This window comes from Siphateles boraxobius, unplaced genomic scaffold (genome assembly GCF_051911475.1).
Source record: "Siphateles boraxobius isolate OS27281-9 unplaced genomic scaffold, OSU_SipBor_1 2, whole genome shotgun sequence".
NCBI lineage: Eukaryota > Metazoa > Chordata > Actinopteri > Cypriniformes > Leuciscidae > Siphateles > Siphateles boraxobius.
In genome coordinates this window covers 1,208,812-1,225,769 of record NW_027508810.1, presented here as the reverse complement: position 1 = coordinate 1,225,769, position 16,958 = coordinate 1,208,812, and the positions used below count along the sequence as shown (strand labels likewise).

Genomic DNA, 16,958 nt, shown 5'->3' with positions numbered 1-16,958 from the left:
GTCGCTTTTATGCATCCGGTTATGCCGTCACATGTTACGTCATGACGCAACACCAATCAGGATTGGAATATTTTCATTCATACTTCAGAGACGCACGCTAAGGGAGCGTCCCCAAAGAGTCGATTCTCGACGCAGTGTTGAGTTCCCTCGAAAGGGAACCAGGATCAAAAATTGAAATCTTTATAGATAAATTAGAAGAAATGATTCATGGTTTAAATTACAAACGAAATATTGTAATTTGTGGATATTATATTATTGATATTCTAAAGGTAGATTCACATATACAAAACGTCTACGGTTACGTATGTAACCCTCGTTCCCTGAGTAGGGAACGGAGACGTTACGTCGGATGACGACGAATGGGGTTTCGCTTAGAAAGCCTATCAACTTCGAGTATTACAAAACGAGCCAATGGCAAAGAAATGCCATGGGTCTGCGGAATTTGCATGGCGTAACTCCGCCCCACCTCGTGGGTATAAAAGGAGGAAGCCGGCAGCAAGCAGATATGTTTCTTCGCTGAGGAGCCAAGACTGAGCTCAGGCGATCCCCGCGGTACAGCGGAAAGTGGCAGGCAGACGTAACGTCTCCGTTCCCTACTCAGGGAACGAGGGTTACATACGTAACCGTAGACGTTCCCTTTCGTTGTCACTCCGAGTTACGTCGGATGACGACGAATGGGGTTACCAGTCTAATCACGCCACCTTCTCAGCTGTCTTCCAGTGCCCTGCGTAAATCGAGATCCCTGTCAGCCTGGACAAAGGACTCCATATAACACAGGAATACCAAGGTACACTGGGAAGCATATCCCAAGCTAGGGGAAGTATGCAATTAATGCCAGCCCGGAGGGGGGGGACTTAGAGAATACACATATGACCCGAAGGAAGCATATGGGAAACACTGGGGTGTCCAGCCGCAGGTGGAATATTTCAACCCCAGGGGTGGCAAGGTGGCTTGCCAAGGGAAAGACACACGCTCAGAGAGGCTTACAGTGGAAATACACATGTGGGGGTCGCTCAGAGGAGGGACCATGCACACGGGAGGCACCTAGCCGACGCACAGGCAATAGACACTGGCGCCGACGTCAGGAGTGCTGGAGGAGCTCAGGGCTTTCGGAGAAGCTCACCTGAGAAAAATATCGCACGTATCCAGTCCGTGGAGTGGAATGGCGAGCAAGCGAAGACACCTGAGCGGGTCCGGTACTAGCTGGTTGAAGCGAGTACACGAGAGGACACAGGCTCCACTCGGAGATTATAGAATCTGGCGAATGTGTTAGGTGTCGCCCAGCCTGCAGCTCTGCAGATGTCTGTTAGCGAGGCGCCATGCGCTAGAGCCCAAGACGACGCCACACTCCGGGTGGAGTGGGCAGTCACACCAAGGGGGCACGGTCGACCTTGCTGCTGGTAAGCCAAAGCAATGGTGTCCACTATCCAGTGAGACAACCTTTGCTTGGAGAGAGCCTTTCCCTTCAGCTTCCCACCATAACAGACAAAGAGCTGGTCTGAGGTCCTGAAACACTGCGTTCTGTCTACATAGGCGCGGAGAGCGCGTACTGGACAGAGCAGTGTCAAGGCTGGGTCTGCCTCCTCCGAGGGCAGCGCTTGCAGGTTCACCACCTGGTCCCGAAAGGGAGTGGTAGGAACCTTGGGCACATATCCAGGCCGGGGTCTCAGGATCACGTGAGAGTAAGCCGGCCCAAATTCCAGGCACGCTTCGTCAACGGAGAATGCGTGCAGGTCCCCAACCCTCTTGATGGAGGCCAGTGCAACCAGGAGCGCTGTCTTCATAGACAGGAACTTAAGCTCGACTGATTGCAGGGGCTCAAAGGGAGCACTCTTCAGGGCAGTTAGAACCACTGAGAGGTCCCAAGAGGGAACGAGAGGAGGACGAGGAGGATTTAGTCTCCTCGCTCCTCTCAGGAACCTGATGATCAGGTCGTGCTTCCCTACCGACTTACCTTCGATGAGGTCATGATGTGCGGCAATGGCGGCAACATAGACCTTCAGGGTGGAGGGAGACAGCCTTCGCTCCAGCCCCTGTTGAAGGAAGGAAAGCAAAACACTGATCGAGCATCTCCGGGGGTCTTCTCGGTGAGAAGAGCACCAGTTGACGAAGAGGTTCCACTTCACGCATAGACGTGTCTCGTGGACGACGCTCTAGCGGAAGTGATGGTAGCCACCACCGCTGGTGGTAGGGTACTCAAACCTGCCTCGTCCCATCCAGGAGCCACACGTGGAGGTTCCAAAGATCGGGACGAGGGTGCCATAGGGTGCCCCGTCCCTGAGAAAGAAGGTTCTTCCTCAGAGGGATCGGCCAGGGAGGTGCTGTCGCGAGGAGTACTAGTTCGGGGAACCAGGTCCGGTTGGGCCAGTAAGGGGCAACCAGAATGACCTGCTCCTCGTCCTCCCTGACCTTGCGCAAAGTGTGCGCAAGAAGGCTCACTGGGGGAAACGCATACTTGCGGCCCTGCGGCCAGCTGTGCGCCAGAGCATCCGTGCCGAGCGTGCCCTCGGTCAGGGAATAGAACTGGGCACAATGGGTCGAGTCGTGAGAGGCAAACAGATCTATCTGCGCGTCCCCGAACTGGTCCCAAATCAGCTGAACCGACTGGGGATGGAGTCGCCATTCTCCAGGGAGGGGCTGAAGCCGTGAGAGCTCGTCGGCTGCACAGTTCAGCGCTCCGGGAATGAAGATGGCTCGAAGCGACCTCAGATGCTTCTGACTCCATAGGAGGAGGTGGCGAGCGAGTTGTGACATACGGCGGGAGCGTAGACCACCTTGATGGTTGATGTACGCCACAGTGGCGGTATTGTCTGAACGGACTAGTACGTGTTGACCCCTGAGCAACGCCCGGAAGCGGTGCAGGGCAAGGCGTACTGCCAACAACTCGAGGCAATTGACATGCCACAGCCGCTGGGGTCCTGTCCAGGAGCCCGCAGCAGCATGTCCATTGCACATGGCGCCCCAGCCCGTGGTGGAGGCATCTGTTGAGACAACAACATGCCGGGAAGCTCGAGCCAGGGGGACACCGGCCCTGAGAAAATCGAGGTTCGACCACGGGGTGAAGAACTGACGGCAGGTCGGAGTAACTGGTACTCGGAACGTGCCGTGTTGCCATGCCCACCTCGGGACTCGGTCGCGAAGCCAAAGCTGAAGCGGTCTCATATGAAGCAATCCGAGCGGCGTGACCGCGGCTGCAGATGCCATATGCCCCAGGAGCCTCTGAAAAAGTTTCAGTGGAACCGCACTCTTGCCCTCGAATTGTCTTAGGCAAGTCAGCAGTGACTGCGCGCGCTCGCTCGTAAGCTGCGCGGACATGGCGACCGAGTCGATGTCCATACCGAGAAAAGAGATCCTCTGCACGGGGCAAAGTTTGCTCTTCTCCCAGTTGACCCGAAGGCCCAGACGGGCTAGGTGCCGGAGCACTAGGTCCCTGTGTTCGCAAACCTGATCTCGAGAGTGAGCTAGGATCAGCCAGTCGTCGATATAACTCAGGATACGAACCCCTTGCTCTCGAAGGGGAACAAGGGCCGCCTCGACGACCTTCGTGAAGATGCGAGGAGACAGGGCTAGCCCGAAAGGGAGAACCGCGTACTGGTATGCCTGCCCCTCGAAAGCAAACCGGAGGAACGGTCTGTGTCGAGGAAGAATGGAGACATGAAAGTAGGCGTCCTTCAGGTCGATCGCTGCAAACCAATCCTGGGGCCGTATGCATTCGAAAACGCGTTTGGCGGTGAGCATCTTGAACGGCATCCGATGAAGGGAGCGGTTCAGCACGCGCAAGTCCAGGATTGGCCGTAACCCACCGGTTTTCTTGGGGACAATGAAGTAGGGGCTGTAGAAGCCGGACCTCATCTCGGCTGGAGGGACAGTCTCGATTGCACCCTTCGCCAGCAGGGTGGCAATCTCTGCTCTCATGATAGGGGCATTGCCACCAACCAAAGTGGAGCGGACTCCCCTGAAGCGGGGAGGAGACCGTGCGAACTGAATCGCATAGCCGAGCCTGACGGTACGCACGATCCAGTGGGACAGACGGGGAGCTCTAGCCAGGCTCCCAGGAACTGAACCAACGGGATCATGCGAGCCACAGGCGTCCCCCCGGAGGGGCAGCGAAGCGGAGTAACTGGCCCAGATGTGGACGGCATAGCGGCCCGGAGAGGGGGCACAGTTAGCAACCGCGCCCTGGCAGAGGGGGCCAGGGGAGGACCAGGCTGGTCGTCCCGCGGGGGCCTGCTCTGCCAGGGGTCTGGCGACAGAGGGGGACAGCGGCGAAGCGGTCCGTGGACGGCACGCCATGTCAACCACCTCTGGGACAGAGGGGGACGAGGAGAGCACGGCTTGTGGGCGGCGCTCTGTGACGTCCGAGAACTCTGTGCTCAGAGACGGGAGAATCAGCTCTTTGGAGAATAAGGATTCTTCCCCGGCCCTCCCCGGGGAAAGGAGCGGTCCTGCTACCAACTCCTGGAAAGAACTGAGTCCCATCTCTGAGGAGCCCAACTCAAGAGCGCCGCTTAACCCGGCGTGTAGCGGGGTGCGGGGCTGGAGAGGACTGTGGCGTCCGACCGCGGCCTCCAGAGCCGACCCGGGTGAACGGGCGGGGTGGGAGCCGCGGGGGGGCGCCCTCGGCAGTGGGCAGACGGAGGGATCTGAGCGGACGGCGGGGCCGTCGGGACAGAATCAACCTCAGTCTGCTCCATCGCCGAGGTGCCCGTCTCACGAGCGCCGCTTAACCCGGCGTGTAGCGGGGGGCGGGGCTGGAGAGGGCTGTGGCGTCCGCCCGCGGCCCCCAGAGCCGGCCCGTGAACGGGCGGGGTGGGAGCCGCGGGAGGGCGCCTTCGGCGGTGGGCAGACGAGGGATCTGAGCGGACGGCGGGGCCGTCGGGACAGAATCAACCTCACTCTGCTCATGGGCGGCTGAGAGCTGTTGGGCAAGCCCTCAACCGCACCGCCGAAGAGGCCGACCTGGGATATGGGAATGTCGGACAGACGGGTCCGCGCGACATCCAGCACATCAGACAGGTTCAGCCACAGACTGGTGAGCATCACCTGACCCAGGGAGCGTACGGCCACTTTCGTCGCTCAGAGAGCAAGGTCAGTGGCGGCGCGCAGCTCAGTGAAGAGCCCTGGGTCAGTCCCGCCCTCGTGCAGGTCCATGAGCATCTGGGTCAGGTGGACCAGCAGAATGACCATGGCATGCAGTGAGGCGGCTGCCAGTCCCGTGGTGCTATAGGATCTCGCCACAAGCGTAGACGAAAAACTACAGGCCACGGGCGGGTGCTTAGGATTGCGCCGAGAAGAAGCACTCTGAGGACACATAGCATCGCAACAGAGCGTTCAGCCGGGGGAACCCCAGTGTACCCATGGGCAGCGGCCCCATCGAGGGGAGGAAAGGCGGATGAGATCAGCGAGCGGTCCCGAGAAGACAAGGGGGTCTTCTTGGACTTCGAGATCTCATCATGCACGTCCGGGAAGAGAGGTATTGGGGTTTGCCGTGGACGAGGGTCGGCGGCCTTACCCAAAACCCATCGTCCCAGGAAAGCATGGTCGTCATCTCCGGATCAGACTCAGGCACAGCCGTATGCACACCGGAAGGTGGCAGCTGTGATGAGCCCTCACTTCCAGAAGACTCAAACCCACCTAGTGATGCTGCAACAGACATGGCATCTTCCTCTGTAGCTTCAACTGAAACACGCGGGCCACCAGAGGGTAGACTCGCGGGAATCAGCAGTTCACTAGCGGGCACCGTCATTGAAGAGGGGGGCTGGGGACACGGACACATAGTCGGCGCCTAGATCCAGACCGTAACCCTCAGGTCACCCTGGCCACCAGCCGAAGATCGGGGGGTGGATGAGGGGACTCTCACTCTTGCGAGTTCACCGAGTCTCGACCTATATATGACGCGATGATCACGTTCCCAGCGAGAACATGAGTCACCCACGAGCGCTGTTCAAGCATGATCAAAGCCCAAACACACTAGACAGCGCTCGTGCCCATCAGAGTCCGATACCAGTCCGCTGCAACCAGAAATGCACGGGCGAGCCGTCTTTAAAAAGACGTGCCACGTGTAAGCTCTTTTAGTGAGAGAAAACTCAAGTGTTGAAGCACCCGGGGAGAAACGCACCGACTGGCAGACCACTGCAACAGATCAGCAGGAAGCACGCTCTCGCCGTAGATCGCCGTCACACCAACACTCGAGGTACTCGTTTGTAAAGCTGACAATTCAGAGATGGCTTGTGGAGAGAAGAATACACTTGGCTCCGAAGCGAAAACATATCTGCTTGCTGCCGGCTTCCTCCTTTTATACCCACGAGGTGGGGCGGAGTTACGCCATGCAAATTCCGCAGACCCATGGCATTTCTTTGCCATTGGCTCGTTTTGTAATACTCGAAGTTGATAGGCTTTCTAAGCGAAACCCCATTCGTCGTCATCCGACGTAACTCGGAGTGACAACGAAAGGGAACTCAGATTTTGTTGAGACAATATATAAAAACGGGTTGTATCCATTAATAACGAAGCCTAGCAGAATAACCACAACTAGAGCAACTTTAATAGATATATATTTACAATTGTTTTGGATAATCACATTATTGGTGGGTTGGTAATAAATGATATAAGCGACCATCTGCCTATTTTTGCAATATTTGACTATAAGTTGCCTAAAAAAAAAAACAGTATACCATCAAATATATAAAAGAAAAAGGAGTGCTGATCATATTAATACGTTTAGGGATGATTTAATTAATCAAGAGTGGAAAGAGGTGTAAACAGATGATGTGAATAACGCCTATGATTCTTTTCTTAAATGTTATCTTACACTGTATAATAAGCATTGTCCTGAGATCCTATGCAGATTTAAACAAAGGCAAAATAGTAAACCTTGGATAACAAACGGATTAAAAAATGTCTCTAAAAAGAAAAATAGACTTTATAAGGAGTTTATCAAATCAAGAACAGATAATGCAGAAAAACGTTATAAGAAATACGAATGTTACATGAAAATAAAAATAATTTGAAGGCTACATGGAATATTCTGAATAAGGTAATTGGGAATAAGACTGGACGAACGGAACTACCTAAATATTTTGAAAAGGATAATAGAGTAATAGATAAAAAAGATGAAATAGTCCATGAACTAAATCAATTCTTTGTAAATGTAGGATCTAGCTTAGCAAACGAAATACCAATATCTAATGATCAATTAGGGGGAGTCTGGAAAAGGGAAAATAGGATTATGCAGTCAATGTATCTAGGTGAGGTGACTGAAAATGAAATATTATCTGTGGTTCAGAAGTTAAAAAATAAGACCTCAACGGATAGTAATGGTATTGACATGAAAATAATAAAAAACACAATTGACTGCATTATTAAACCATTACATTATATAATTAATTATTCTTTTACAGAAGGAGTTTTTCCAGATAGTATGAAAATAGCTAAGGTAATACCTTTTTTTTAAAACTGGAGATAAACATATTTTTAATAACTATAGACCAGTATCTCTCCTGCCTCAATTTTCCAAAGTGCTTGAAAAACTCTTTGTTAATAAATTAGATAACTTTATTGAAAAAGATGAATTATTAAATGAAAATCAGTACGGATTTAGGTCAAATAGGTCTATAGGCTTGGCTATCGCGAAAAATATTGAAGACATAACAACCGCAATAGACAGAAATAAATACACAATAGGAATGTTCATTGATTTGAAGAAGGCATTTGACACTATAGATCATCAAATTCTTATTTCTAAATTATATACTTATGGAATTAGAGGAGTTGTACTGGATTGGTTAACCAGCTATTTACAACAACGACAACAATATGTTGAGTTTGATGGTCATAGGTCAGAATGTATGAATATTGAATGTGAACTTCCACAAGGCTCAATTTTAGGACCCAACATTTTTATTTTATATATAAATGAGATTTGTGAGGTTTCAAAAAAATTACACTACGTATTATTTGCAGATGATACAAATGTATACAGTTCAGGACTTTAAAACTTTAGCTAATAATATTGAAGATGAAATGGTTAAACTAAAATTGTGGTTTGATGTAAATAAATTATCTTTAAATTTGAATAAGACAAAGTTTATGATATTCAACAATAAAGAAAAGAGGAAGTCAGCTTATCTATAAATAATGTAAATATTGAGAAGGTGTCTGAAATTAGATTTTTAGGAGTCACCTTAGATATAAAATTGACGTGGAAAAGTCATATATGTTGACCATGCTTCAACATCCGATGCACAAGCCACCCTTTAGCGTCAATATGAGACGCTAACCCTACCCCAGACCTAAACCTACCCATTACGGAAGCGTCATGTAACTGACGCTAAAAACGGAAGCGTCATCTAACTGACGCTAAAGGCGTTAGATGACGCGCGAGGATAAGCGTCATCTACCTGACGCTAAAGGGTGCCATGCGCGTCGGATTTGGAAGCATGGTCAAAAGTGTGAATAAAATGACGCCTTGGGATGAGAATGCGTTGTATATTGAGTTGTATATATATTGTATATATATATAAGATGGCAAAAAAGCCTTTTTATTTTGAATAAGGTTAAATACAACTTACCGTATAATACATTGAAAATGTTATATTGTTCAATGATTTTGCCTTATTTAAAATATTGTGTAGAAATATGGGGAAATACATATCATAGTAACATTATGCCTTTATTTATTTTACAGAAAAGAGCCATTCGCATTATTTTCAAAGCAGGATATAGAGACCACACAAATCCACTCTTTATTAGGTCAGGATTGTTAAAACTTAAAGACATTGTAGAATTACAAACTTTATTAGTGATGTTTAAAGCTAGAAGCAAAGCTCTTCCACATGACTTACTAAAGTTATTTGTTTTTACTTCGGAAGATGGAAATCACACATGGCCGTATGACTTTATACATCTAATAGGACGAACAAACCTAAAACAAATGTGTTTGTCTGTTGCTGGAGTAAAGGCATGGAATCTTCTAAGGAAAGACTTAAAAAGTTGTAAAAATATTTTGGAATTTAAAAAGAGTTATAAAAAGAAACAACTTGAATTATATCAAACTGAATTTTGAATTGGACTGTATGTGGTCAATGTATAAAAGTTTAAATAAATATCAGATATGTTGGAGATTGGGTGATGGTGGAGGGAACAGTGCTGATGATATCTATTATGTATGTTAATACATTTTAGGTGATGGTGGAGGGAACAATGTTAATGCCATCTACTATTGATGTCTATAAAGGGGGCAGATAAATATAAGAATATTATTCTTCCATCTGCTCCTTTCTGACCATGGAAATGTAAAGGAAATTTCAAATGAAATGTATGTGATTGGTATAAATAATGCATTTTCATGAAAAGAATAAAAGAGAAATGAAATGAACAGTGGATTCGGACCCGGGTCTCTCACACCAAAGGCATGTGTCTTATTCACTGTGCCATCACCACCCTAATTTTAGTTTATTATTTAGTTAACCCACATTTAACCCAATCTCATGAGAATTCCTAAGTATTGTACGGGTTGGCGATTCCATTTTAATTTTTATGACCTGACATGTACAAAGAAAAATGTGATGTCTATGCCAACATCACGAATGTCCAAAACCCTTATAGCTAAGTTAATATCAAATCAGGCCTTGTGCATGACCCTGTGTCCAGCACAGGTCCCTGTGGACCTGCACCTGCACCAGATCGACAACCAGAAACACAGTGATGGAAAAGAGGAAGAAAGTGTAAGGAGAAAGAGGAGAAAGAATTCAAGCGGCCATGATGAAGCCTGAGCGAGGGAGAGAGAGCCACCGAAGCCCATAAATCAAGTGGCAGTGAGTGTGCTGAATCAGGGACATGAGGTAAGGTTGATTGTGCCTGCGAGAGACAATAAACCCTGTAATCATCCGTCTCTGCTGCACAAGCCCCGCAATTATCTGCCCATACCTGACCGCCACTTCAGAAAGGGCAAAATCCATCTCACTTCTTCCCAGTGCTCCCACACACACAGCGTCTTCTCTTTTACTTGCATGCATACAGTGGATAAATGTATTCACTCTTCAACTTATGTCAAGGAGAAACTAAAAGTCTGCAGAAATAAAGAAGACTTCTATCGCCGTTTGATTTGTGTCTTTTTAAGGCCACAAACAGTATGCAGATGCGGACGTGAATGCCTGGCCAATGTGTTGCAAAGACATTCCTGGCATAAAGTCTTCTTTATATTATATCATTCCAATAGCCAACTATTTGGATATGAAGAGAGTTTATAGGAAATTCATGGACCTACATGTAAAACAGATGAAATAAATAATTTATAAATAAGAAAGAAGGAAAGAAAGAAAGAAAGAAAAAAGAATATATACTCTGTGAAACACCACCCTGCATCATATTTGCTTAATGAAATGTAATACTTGTTTCTGACTAATTTTGAAATGCTTATTTCCTGATTTGCTCTAGCATGTCATACTTTCTCATATGATGTGCATTCTGTAGCAAGAAGTCTTGATCATCAGATCAAACTGCCACAAAGACATGATTCCCATCTTCCAGGATGCACCTTTTCTCAGTTCTCAGCTGGTTTTCATATGTATGACATTTTTTTAGGCCCAATCCTGATTTCAAGGTTAGAATTATGACCAGTGACAAGAAAGCCAAGAAATGCAAACATGACCCGATGTTTATAGGTGTTTTACTGCATACAATCAGTGACAGAAAATGACATAATTTGGAGAGAAAAAGCTTATAAACTTTTATAAAAGTCATAGCTTCGTTGATAGTAGATAGATTCTGCGCAGACACGTGATTCACTCACACACACCTTTCTCCATAATTAATTAAAATAAATGATATAATTCGTTAATTCAAATAAATGTAATCTTGCCACATTACTTTATCTCTGTCTGATTCAAAAACATGCAGAATACTAGATCTTGAAAAATCTACATTCTTATTTTGTGACAAAAGATTTACATGATGGAAAGTTTTTATTGACATTTTTTTAACCCAGCATCATCGAATTATGTAATAGTAGGCCTTTTTTTGCAAATCAACAGAATTACGTTTTTAAATATGCAGGGCTGTGTAATATCTGTTCTGCCCAAAATTTGTATTATTTCACGAGTACAGATTATTTCAGAGACATAACTCAAACAAAGCGGTATTTACTGTACTGTTCTGCTCATCGGTATCTAGATTACTTACTACTAGTGCCAGATACAAAGCTAGAAAGTATTTTTCAAACCTGGCAAACAGTGATTAGTTAGATACTTTCAGCTTAGGACCTTGTAAACATGACTTTGAACTGTTGCACAAGCATAACAGTAGTTATGTAGCAGTAACACAGACAAATTCCAAGCAGATTCAAAGCTAAAAGTAGGTTTACAGAATAGAATATTTCAGAGTACAGACCCATAATATTGTGCTGACTAAGATCTTGTCAAGTAGGACATGTTCAGTGGTGCCATGTAGCAGATTGTTTTTTAAATGAGAAGGTCCACTCTCTGCCTCCCTGTCAAAATGTAAATTACTATAATATGCTTGTGTGTTTATATAAAAATTAATGTTGTGTGTTTTATATTAACACTATTTATTTAAACAAAGTAAATAATTTATTAAGTTTGCACATTTTTATTGTCTTTACATTGCAAGGTGACAAAAGTTGCAGCTTTCATTTAACCTGGCTAATAACGAGCTATTGCATGCAGATCATCGTTTCAAGTCATTTTAAGATCGAAAGTGTTGATATCCGAGTGGGTGAGTTGCTTACTTTGTAACTAGTCTGTCCGTCTCCGCCAGTTTGACCCATCCAGAATGATCTGTGGACCGAGTGTGCGCACGAGAAGTGGGCATTATCACATTGACAGGGTCGAACAGAAATGTTCTAGAGTATCTGTATCTGGTCTTACCCCCTCACACTCACTTCACACTGCTTGAGCTCAATGAGAACATAATGTGCTCAAGGGAGGTTTGGGTGTTTCACATACTATCTGATCTCATACTGTGTAATATTCCTTCCCCCGGTATCACAGGCAAGGATTAAGCTAGTTCCAGACTAAAATTCATGTTTGAGTTATTTTATCTGAAAGTAAACTGCACTGACAGATCTTAAAATATATCAGATCCATTGTTTTGTCTCAAGATGCACCAGCAATGTGTTTTATAAGGCACGATTATAAAAGTTACTTAATGGCCTAATTGAACTAAGACCTAATCCTGTCTTAATCTAAGCCCTGTCTGTGAAACCAGGCCCTTATGTTTTGTCTTTTTTTCAAACTGTTTATTTTCTTTCTAGGAAGTGCCTTCCTTGCCTCCTCAAATAAAACATCCCTGGATGTGTTCCTGGATCAACATCTTTTGTTGGTATTGAGATAATATTTCTGTCAAACAAACACTAAGCCTATCCTACATCGTGCCCTGACTCCAGTGATTCCCATTAATTACCTAGACTCTGCTGGCCCGCCATGTCAAATATGTGCTGCCACAGTTTCATTGTGAACTGAAAATATTACAAAACTTCTCATAATAACATAAAAGGTCTCTAGCAATGTTTTGGACCATTGCTTTGCAAAGTATCTTGTAAAAATTGGCTTTGTGCCCTCGTCGAATCGCAAAAGCCATGCGTTTTAATTGAATAAGTGTATAGTCTGTTTGCACTGCATGTTTTGAAAGTGAAACGCTCACTTTAATCACGCGATCTCAGATACGGTTTAGATCACAGTGAGTGAATGTAGTGAACTCCATCTCTGCATGTGCTGTGAGTTTACAGTGCATTTGTTTTATAATATTTAGCTATTACTCTCGTAATAATAATATAATATATTATAATAATAATATAAAATTAGTAGGTCCACCCCCCATAATCTTACAAAATCCTGTGGGAAACACTGTAACCCTAACAATAAACTAACAACAGCAATCAAAATGTCAGATTGATGAAAATATAAGCACCCTAACCTTACCCCAAATTAGTGATCCATGCCAAAAACCGAATAAACACTCTTGGCCAGCAGCTCTGTACCACATCCGTCCATGTCGTGTCAGGGTCATGCCATTTGATGTACGTGTCCATGTGATGTGCCAAGTGTCAACTTGACTTAAGGTCCCTGATTAAGTGCTTTAATAAACTCAGTTAATCCTCTCCTGGGGTTCCAGTAATAAGGATTACATTTCACTGCTGCCTTTGAGGGGGGATGCTGGACGGGCATGAGGCTTAAATCTGAGCCAATAATCTGAGAGAGAAGCTATAGTGTTTTAATTCAACATAATTGCTACATTATTTAGTTTGGCTGTCTTGCATTAGATCCATGTGTCTGCTGTAATTAGTAATAATTTGGGATGTCAATTTAACACATTTAGTTAAAATATTAATGCATTTAATCATGCCCCTAAACTTATTCATATATCCCTTTATAAACCATTAAGCAAATCCAACACCTAAATTTGACACAAAAGCCTGTCAATTTAAAGCTTTACTTGTCTGACATATTAATGCAGTGTCTTCATAATTTTGGGGCTTTTTCAGCAAATACTGTTATGTGGTACTGTTATGTCAAATACTATTGACTGCTATTGGTCAATAACTGTGTTTATTCACAATAAAACACGGCAATGATCGCTTCACCCTACGGTTCTATGTATCACTGCACGACACCCCTAGCAACAACTCTTAGCAACATAAACATATATTCTCTTTAATATTGTTCATTGAAGCTTATAGAGTTGAGTATTGTGAGAGATTGAGTAAGCGACAGTACCTGCATTTACAGAAGATATGGCATTTTCCTATATTCCTGTATCAGCGGGGATTTCTTTAAGACTGCAAGGGAAGCTCGGCTTCCCCTATAATGTAAAAAAATAAATAAAGGTCAAATATGTACTATTGTGTTAACATTTTGTTGACTAAAAATGCGTTAGAACACGTTAATCTCGAAGACGAGTTCGTTCAGAATAAGCTACATATAGCAGGTCGGCTGAGTCAATTTCCTTCTCATTCATTCCCGGAGCGTCACAGTCGAGGCAAGACAAGTCATCCTTATTTATGTAGCACTTTTAACAATGTAGATTGTTTCAAAGCAGCTTTACAGAGTTAAACATATAATTTAAGGTAACAGAGATTGGTTTGGTTTTATAGTGGTTCTTGAATAATGTTTTTTTCCAGCTAAAGTTAGTTTTGATTGATTCACTTCCGTCTAAATGATCATTTGTTATTAAATTAAAGGCCGCTAAGACGACACCGTTCTCTCTAAACAGACTTTAAACGTGAACCTGTGATAGACGCTGATAGCGTTCACATGCGCATTAAGAATTGATTCTATAGTTATGTGCATTTGAATATATGTGCGCAGGTTTGTAATTGCTTACTAATCATACCTAAACAAACTACTTGTCTTGTCTATACATTTTGATGCAGAATTTTATTTTATTTTATCACTTCGGGTAGGTACGCAAACCGAAAAATTCCACAACGCTTTATCTGTAAAGCGGTATAGGGATCCTCCATAGGGAGAGGATTTCCCTGTTGAAGCCGAGCGTCCGTTGACTTCAATGGGGCTGCTTTGAACAGTTGTTTTTCATTGCTTCGAAACTTGACGGGCATTGGATAAATCTGCGATTACGGCCTGGACTCCGGGCTTCTGCGTGCTGATTGGAGGGTCTGTCCAAAGACTACATCTCCTTTTGATTGAGAGCGATTTTGTACTATAAAAAGTCGCTGACACTAAAGTTATTCGGGCTTTTTAGTTCCATCGCGGATTTTAGTGTAGTCGAAAGACAAACTGCTGCAACCTATTTCTTGGTATTTGCTTGGTGAAATTGCTAGCCAAGTTTCATCATACATTTCACACAATTATACACCACATTCCTTGTATCAGTTTAACCTAATTCCGACATTTCGAGTTTAATATATATATTTTAGATCGTTTATAGATATTAACAATTTAAATTTTTTAGATATTAACAATTGTTATGATGTAGGCCGAAAATGAGTTCCCCCTCTTTGAAAGACTAGCAGCCGCCACTGTCCTGTATCAATGCAATTTTCATGGTGTCACAATATTTCGCAATTTTGTAAAAAATCCAGCAGTGTCTTTCTAAAACTCCACTTCCACTGATTAATTTTCCAAAAAAAGATAAAACAAAATCAACTAAGTTAATCTGATGCTGTGACAGCCCTACATCATATGTATGTTAATGTGATTTGATTAAAATGCCAGTCAATTTGCATAGTGTCATTGGTTGCATGTCCTGGAGTTTGAGATATGCTAAAACTGCTCTTTGCATTGTGTTTTACTGAACTGAGAAGCTCCTTGGCAAGTTACAGGGAAATGACCTTTAAATCGCAGTGAAACAAATCCAGGCGGAAGCTGCTAGGAAGGACACTTTGGGATGGGAAGGGGGAACGACTCCTTGAGCATTGAGCTCAATTGAGCTAGCTCTGTCTCTCATCTAATTAGACAAGCTTTTTGCAGGAAAAAAACATTGTGAACTCAAGCACAGGATGCTAGCAGGCTTTAATGGGACCCGAAATGCCAGTGTCACCGCCTCAAGCTTGTGAGACGCTTTGACTCATCGCAGATATTCCTCACCAGAAAGCACTTGAGTTTAATTAATTGCTCGATCCGTCTGAGATGAGCGATGGGAAATGATGCTTTCCTTGCGAGTAAATGAATGGTTAAATAGGACAAATAGTGGAACGGCATCAGGGCATCCACACCAAAACAACAGCACAGATGTTGTAACTAGATGAGTGCGGCAGAGAAGCCAAATGCAGTGCCGTCTATACTATGATAATTGGCCAGGTGTCTTCTGGGTCAAACGGAGATTGTGACCTCTCGATGATTAGTAAACACAAACCATGGCCCAAGAACAGGTGCGCTCAGGGTAAGGAGGGGGGGAAGGGGGTGATGAGGCATTGACGGTGTTGTGGCCCTGAATTTTAATTGGGTCACAAAGACATTTTAGGGTGTCTTCTCCTATCATTCATTGTACAAAATAAAAATTATGTAATTATTTACTCATCCTAATTCTATTCAAAACCTGCATGGATTCCTTACTTCGGTGTAGTAAAAAAAAGAAAAAAAGAAAATAAATGTTTGGCGGGATATTCACACTACTCTGAAAAGTGAATGAGAACAGATTCACTTCTAAAATGACAATTAAATCATAGAAAACCACTATAAAGGTAGTCCATTTGACTACATTCTAACACCGTGTCCTAACCAGAATCAAGATAAAAGGGAACTTTTTCATGTTAAACAGAGTTTTGTCCAAAGTGGCTGTGACTGACAGGCGATTTAATTTTCAGGAATTTTCTATTTCTGGTTAAATAAAATGGTTTAATGTGAATTTGTATATCATTGTGCATGACTTTAATTATCCACAATGAAAAATTTACACCAGATCTTTAGAGTAAATTGAAAAAAAAAATTTGTTTAACCCTGATCTTTGAGTAAACAAGTATATATCGTGACAAAAGCTGTTTTGGATACTAATTATGTGTTTTGAATAATGCTAATCTGAGTTCATTTTTGTGAATTTTGATTAAGTACCAATCCATTTCATTACGAGTGTGAGACAGTAGAGAGCCTACCCACACACACTTCTGATTGGCTGTGATCTGTGATTCACTGAAATCTTATCACAGGGTGTCTGGTTAGGACAGGGTGTTAGTCTTCTGAAGCCAGAAGTATTTTTTTTTTTTTTTTTTTTTTTTTTTTGAGTAGCTGATATTTAAGTCATTACTTACTGATAATCTTGCTGTATCTCTTAAATATTAGTTGTACTTCCAGAATGGAGCGGCATAACTACATTTTCAAAGAATATTCACTTATTTTTCTGTTCATTGCATAAACCTATTGTTTGGCTTCAGAAATCTTTGAATATATAGGGTGCAAGTTGTATGGACTACCTTTATGTTGTTTTATGGTCACTAACTCATGGCAGATCACTCCTATTGTACATTTTGGCGATTTGGTGGCTAT

General features: G+C 44.1%; 1 protein-coding gene across 6 annotated transcripts in view; it reads right to left on the bottom strand.

The window, feature by feature from the left end:
- Positions 1-16,958, bottom strand: part of gria3b (glutamate receptor, ionotropic, AMPA 3b) — a 207,017-nt gene that overhangs the window by 144,186 nt on the left and 45,873 nt on the right. The gene's annotated exons all lie outside the window — the stretch shown is intronic.